Source organism: Peromyscus californicus, unplaced genomic scaffold, assembly GCF_007827085.1.
Source record: "Peromyscus californicus insignis strain IS unplaced genomic scaffold, ASM782708v3 Scaffold_9__1_contigs__length_137607984, whole genome shotgun sequence".
Lineage (NCBI taxonomy): Eukaryota > Metazoa > Chordata > Mammalia > Rodentia > Cricetidae > Peromyscus > Peromyscus californicus.
The window spans coordinates 89,100,030-89,105,558 of record NW_026294617.1 but is presented as its reverse complement, the minus strand read 5'-3'; the positions used below and the strand labels follow the sequence as shown (position 1 = coordinate 89,105,558).

The following is a 5,529-nucleotide window of genomic DNA, read 5'->3' as shown; positions in this document are numbered from 1 at the left end:
ATAAGTCCAGAAGGAACAAATCCCTGAAGCCAAAAAATGTCTGACCCAGAGCACCTGTGTAGAGCCCCACTTCTGAGGAGGTCTCTCCCACAATCCCAATGGGAACTGTTCGTTAGAAGAAAGTTTGTCATTGTTATTATGTCCCTAACTGTGGCTGTCGTATTATGAGTCTTTAGTAACTGTAGCCTTCTTTCTCTATGTACCTGTTACTTCACCTCCCATTAGTGGCTGCCCCCACATTCCTGCCTTTTCGGCCACCTGTCTTCACCTGTTACATTCAATTATTCTGTGCAAGTTTTCTTTCTAAAATATACAATTCTTAATATATTGCACAAAATAAACTACCCCAAGAATCCTCCTCTAAGACACATAACAACATGGAGATACACTGAGTACATTTTGCTCTGGATTCATGGGTAGATTATTATGGTATGAATCTTCACCCTTATTCAACAGCTCATGTACTTATTGAATGCTTGACTGCAAGGCAATAGGGTTGAGATGTAGGATCTTTTGGAGGTGATTGTATAATGATAATATTGACCTTATTAATCTTCTATGATTATATACAGTCTAGTAGGTTTCAAAAGGTGTTATTAATCAGTCATATTATTTTAAAATACAGAATGCTTCATGAATTTGAGTACCATCTCCACAGGGACCATGCTAAGGTTCTCTGTATTGCTCTAAATTTAGTATATGTGCTGCTGAGCAAGCAAGCTTGCTTATTAACCTTCCTGCCTGCCACATCATAACATTAACCCCTACGACTATAATAGTTGGCCTTGTTTGTAATAGACATACAAGCAACCAGTTCATTCAAGGATTGAAACCTCAGAACAATGAATCTTTCCTTCTTTCAGTTGATGTGATACAGTTTGAGTCTATAATGTCCATATATGGCTCTCATGTGGCACTATTAGGATATAGGAAACTTTAGGATATGGGATATGATATGACTGACACAGTTCACTCATTGGAAGTATGTGATCAAAGAGTTATTAGATTGTTGTAACACCAATTTTCTTTCTATATTTACTCCTTGATCACCATGAATTATGCAACTATATCACATGTTCCACATGTTCCAAGGTATTGTAGTATCACAGGGCCAAAATAACACAGATATTGGCTGAAGCCTCAACATCTATGAACACACACACACACACACACACACACACACACACACACACACACACTCTTTGAGTACCTTACTTTGTACAGGTATGAGTGTTTGGAGAAATCTTAAAGCATTGATATGCTCTTTGTTAAAGTCTTTTACTCTAAAACACTTAATTATAAAACTATTTTATATGGACTAGACTGTGCCAAATGTCCGTGTTTTTATCTTACATAATAATATGTCTAACATAAAACTGTAAATAACATTATTGTGAAGCATCCACTGTAAAGAGAGCAGTAGAAGAAACTGTAAAGATCTCTGCATCTACATGTTTTAGAGAAAAAAAGAACTTTGAACAAATAGATGCCTGATACAGAAGATGTGAAGTGTGCTTTAAAGAGGAACAAGCAACTGTGAATAGCACTATAGAACTATATTTGATATAAGACATTATAGTAAACTCTACTAAACAGGCATTTGGGTGTTAGTGAGATGGCTCAGCATTAAAAGTACTCACCACATGAGTATGAAGACATGAGTTTGATTCCCAGAGGTAACATAAAAGTGGAAGAAGGAGAGAACCAATGCACTCCCTAGAGTTGTTCTTCAGAGAGTTCTCAAGGAACTACTCCATGTAGAAGTTGTAAATCAAAGTTCACTGGATTCTTTGAATGATGGAGTGACCATTTGAATATTCTCAACAAGATATTTTATGATCTGATCTGAGATTTAAAATGATAGAATAAACATTGACAAAAATCTGACAATGGTATAAATAGGAAAACATCTGTAGGTTTATCCTGAAAGTCCAGGTAATGTCATCTCAATGTTCTGACCACAGTGATGGCAGCTGATGGGAGAGGAGGATTAACAGTGCAAGATGTGGATAAACATCTGGAAGGATGGCATGATATTTTTCGACAATTAATTATATGAGGATAAAGATGAACCATTAGCTAAAATGAGTATAAATACATAGAATTGATAGGATAACAAAAGCAAGATCTGTGGTCTATTTTTGTTAAAAATAAGTAACATGGGAGATGACTTAGTGTTAAGAACACTTGCTGCTCAAGTACAATGAACTGATTTCAGATGTCCAGGACCTATGTCAAAGTACAGGCAAGGCTGCATACACCTGCAACCCCGGTGCTGTGGAATAGAAATGGGAGGGCCACTGGGGCTTTGTACCCACCAGCCTACATCCAGATGCAGTGATATACCCAGTCTCTAAGGAATAAGGCAGGGAGATATAAAGCATTACACCAGATGTCTTCCTCTGGCCTCTGTGCATGCATGAGTGTGCTTGCCTGCACATGAACTTGCAGGCTGAGGAGTTGGTCTGTTAAGAGGTGGCTTGCTCTCCTTCTGTGACTTTCAGGCAAATTTTATTAGGTACACAATATATCACTACAGAATATGTTAATATGATCACAAAATAATACAGCAAAGGTGAAATAGTAAGGATAAAAGTGCCAATGGCCACAGTTGCTAGACTGCTCTGTATGAGATGATAGGCAGGTTCAAAGAGAGGGTCTGGCTCAGTATGAAGTCAGGATGATTCAGACCAGACAGATTATATGGTTTCAGACTGTATTTGAATATGCTACATACTCAGCAAAGATGACCTCATCTATTGTGGGCAATTATTTAGCTAAGCAGCATTATAAAATGTTTAGCAAAACTGAAGTATACTAAGAAAGAATGTTAAACAAATATTGATACTAAATCTCATAAAATAAAATTATGAGTAAAAGACTCTGTAGTTGTACATAAAAATGGCTTGTGGGTTCAAATTATTTCTCTCTTTCAAACATGAATTGATAAATTGACTGTGTTTTCTGTCTTTTATTTTTTTTCCTTTTTTAAAGAGAAAACATTTAGGTAATTAATGCAATTCCAACTGCTCACTTTTGGGTAGAAGATACACATTTTAATTCTTTAACTACCATATAGATTTGTAACATATCCTACTATTGGTCAAGATGAAACTATGAAAAAAAAAAGAGGAGAAAAAATCCATCTAATGAACCCAAAGAGCCACAGAAAGGAGAGGACCAGTGTCAAGTGCACATCAAGGACATTTCTTTCTCCTTCCTCCTGTCTCCATCCTGGTTTCTGGGGTACAGGCAGTTGAATCCATGTGTTAATTTTTAGTTCTTTCCTCTTGTGAGTTTTATGTTATATTTGAGCAAGACAGACTAAGGTCAGCTGCAGCCCTTCCTGTACATTCTAATGACTCCATATTCAAACACCTGGCATTTATTTTTGGTTGTAATTGGGAGATTATATAACCTACTAGCAATATAATTGGTGGCACTACAACTTTGGGTGTTGTGCAGCTAAAGTTAAAATGTAATTGAAATGTAAATATAGTACCAAGGTAGAAGACAATAAGTTTTCATAATTTTTTTCTATAAAGAAAAGAAACGAAAATAGAAAAGAAAGTTTAAAGCAATTTATTTAATAATACATAGTAATCCCACAAGGCTTTTCACTGAAGGGTATCAAACCCAACAGTTATGTTATTGTGCTTATTATTACTTCTTTCCAATAGTGCAATAGGATTTATTTCAAATCAGTGGATTAACTCACTTTTTAAAATGGGTCTCATGCTGGTGTGAAACTCCCTGATTAGGCCAGGCTGGCCAGAGAGCTCCAGGGATTCACCTATCTCTTCTTTAGGGCTGAACTACATTCCAGTGTCACTACAATTGACTGTGTTGTTACCTTAGGTCCTGGGGAATAAACTCAGGTTCTTGTGCACACAAGCCAAACATTTCACCAATTGAGCTTTCTTCCGAGCTCAGTGTTATGTTTCTCTAAGTATTTTTAAAATGTACATTTATGCATTTATCTGTTTGCATGAGTTATGGGCTTGGCACAACATTTCTTCTTCTTTTTTTTTTTTTACTTTTTAAAACAATTTTTAAATCTAAATATATTTAGATCATATTATTCCCCTTCTCCAAATCCTTCCAAATCCTCCCCTGCTCCCTATGTTAATCTCAATGAGCAAGAACAAAGACCATTACACAAATTCTTTGGTCAAAGTAAGCAAGCTTTGCTTTTATGATAGACAGGGCTAACTCTAAAGTAGGGTTTGAAAATATAACATTGAACACAGGGAAAAATGAGGCTTATATAGCTGCCCCCCCCCCAAAAAAAAACTGCCAGATTATGAGGTTTCAAACATTGGGAGAGTTCCATAGGGATTCTTTGGTTATTTAGGAATGGGAACTTGATTGAACTTCTTAAATTATTTGACAGAGCATCTTATCTTATCCAGGTATATTAAAGGTGTGAATCAAACTCCATACAGCAAGGAGCATGTCAAATTCCAGAAACAGGTTAAAGTATTGTCAGCTTGAATTTGGCAGCAAACAAAAATGAACTTGTTCTGAAGTTATAGCAAAATGGCTTCCATCCTTAAAATTGAGTCAGTCTGGTCCGTCACCTACCCACACAACTTTAAGTTCTTTCTCTAAATAAATAAATAAATAAATAAACCAAAAAAAAACCCCACAGAAAGCAAAATAAAACAACACCCAAAAATGAGACCTAACACCAAAAACCAAACTTTAACCAAATAAACACACACACACACACACACACACACACACACACACACACACACACAAGCAAAAAACCAAATGGTGGAGTCCATTTGAAAGGAAAAGAATCATCTCAGGACCCCCAAGGCCAAGTTATCAGCACAAAGGAGATTTATTTTTCCTAGAGAGGCAGAGGGCAGGGATCAGGGACATAAAGGAGATAAAGGAGGACATATCAGAGAGATAAAGGAAGAAGGGGAAAAGAACCAAAGGAAGGGGGCAGGCATATTTGTCCCAGGAGGACAAGGGACTGCTTCTGGATAGAGAGAAGACAGGCGGTGTACATAGGAAAAAGTCAGTTTATAAAGATACAAGGAGAAACCCTGTGTTAGGATGAGGTGTTAAATTTTAACTGGGTTATGTTAATCAAATGTTTAATTGTGCATTAGGTGAACAAAGGGTGCTTTTGATTGCTTGATTTTAATACTTTGATAGCTGGACCTTGGTAGTCAGCCTCAGGAGGAGGGATTAGACAAATAAGGAATAGATCATGGGGGCTAGCTTCAGGAATGCAATCTAAAGGTTTCTAGCAAGGCAGAGGGAATTGGGGAGAAGTGCAAGGCTTACCAGAGCTATATGCTCAAGTGGGCGAATGTCCCTTCATTCCCACGTTTTTGTTTTATTGTTGGGTGGCTGGGTGTTTGGTAAGTGGGTGGTGTTCTCTCTGGCTGCTTCCTGCTGACATTGGGGTGTCATTTTTAGGGGACACAATGTGCTGGGTTGTTGGCCAAGGTTGGGAAGTTCAGGCTGTGTCCAGGTTCTGTGGGACAATCTAAGGCTAGGGAAGTGTAG

The 5,529-nt window shown here is 37.3% G+C and overlaps 1 non-coding gene across 1 annotated transcript; it reads right to left on the bottom strand.

The window, feature by feature from the left end:
• Positions 1-615: 615 nt before the first annotated feature.
• Positions 616-719, bottom strand: LOC128106779 (U6 spliceosomal RNA). Its single transcript, XR_008216832.1, has one exon. It is a non-coding gene; the product is annotated as a U6 spliceosomal RNA (small nuclear RNA).
• Between the last annotated feature and the right edge of the window lie 4,810 nt (positions 720-5,529).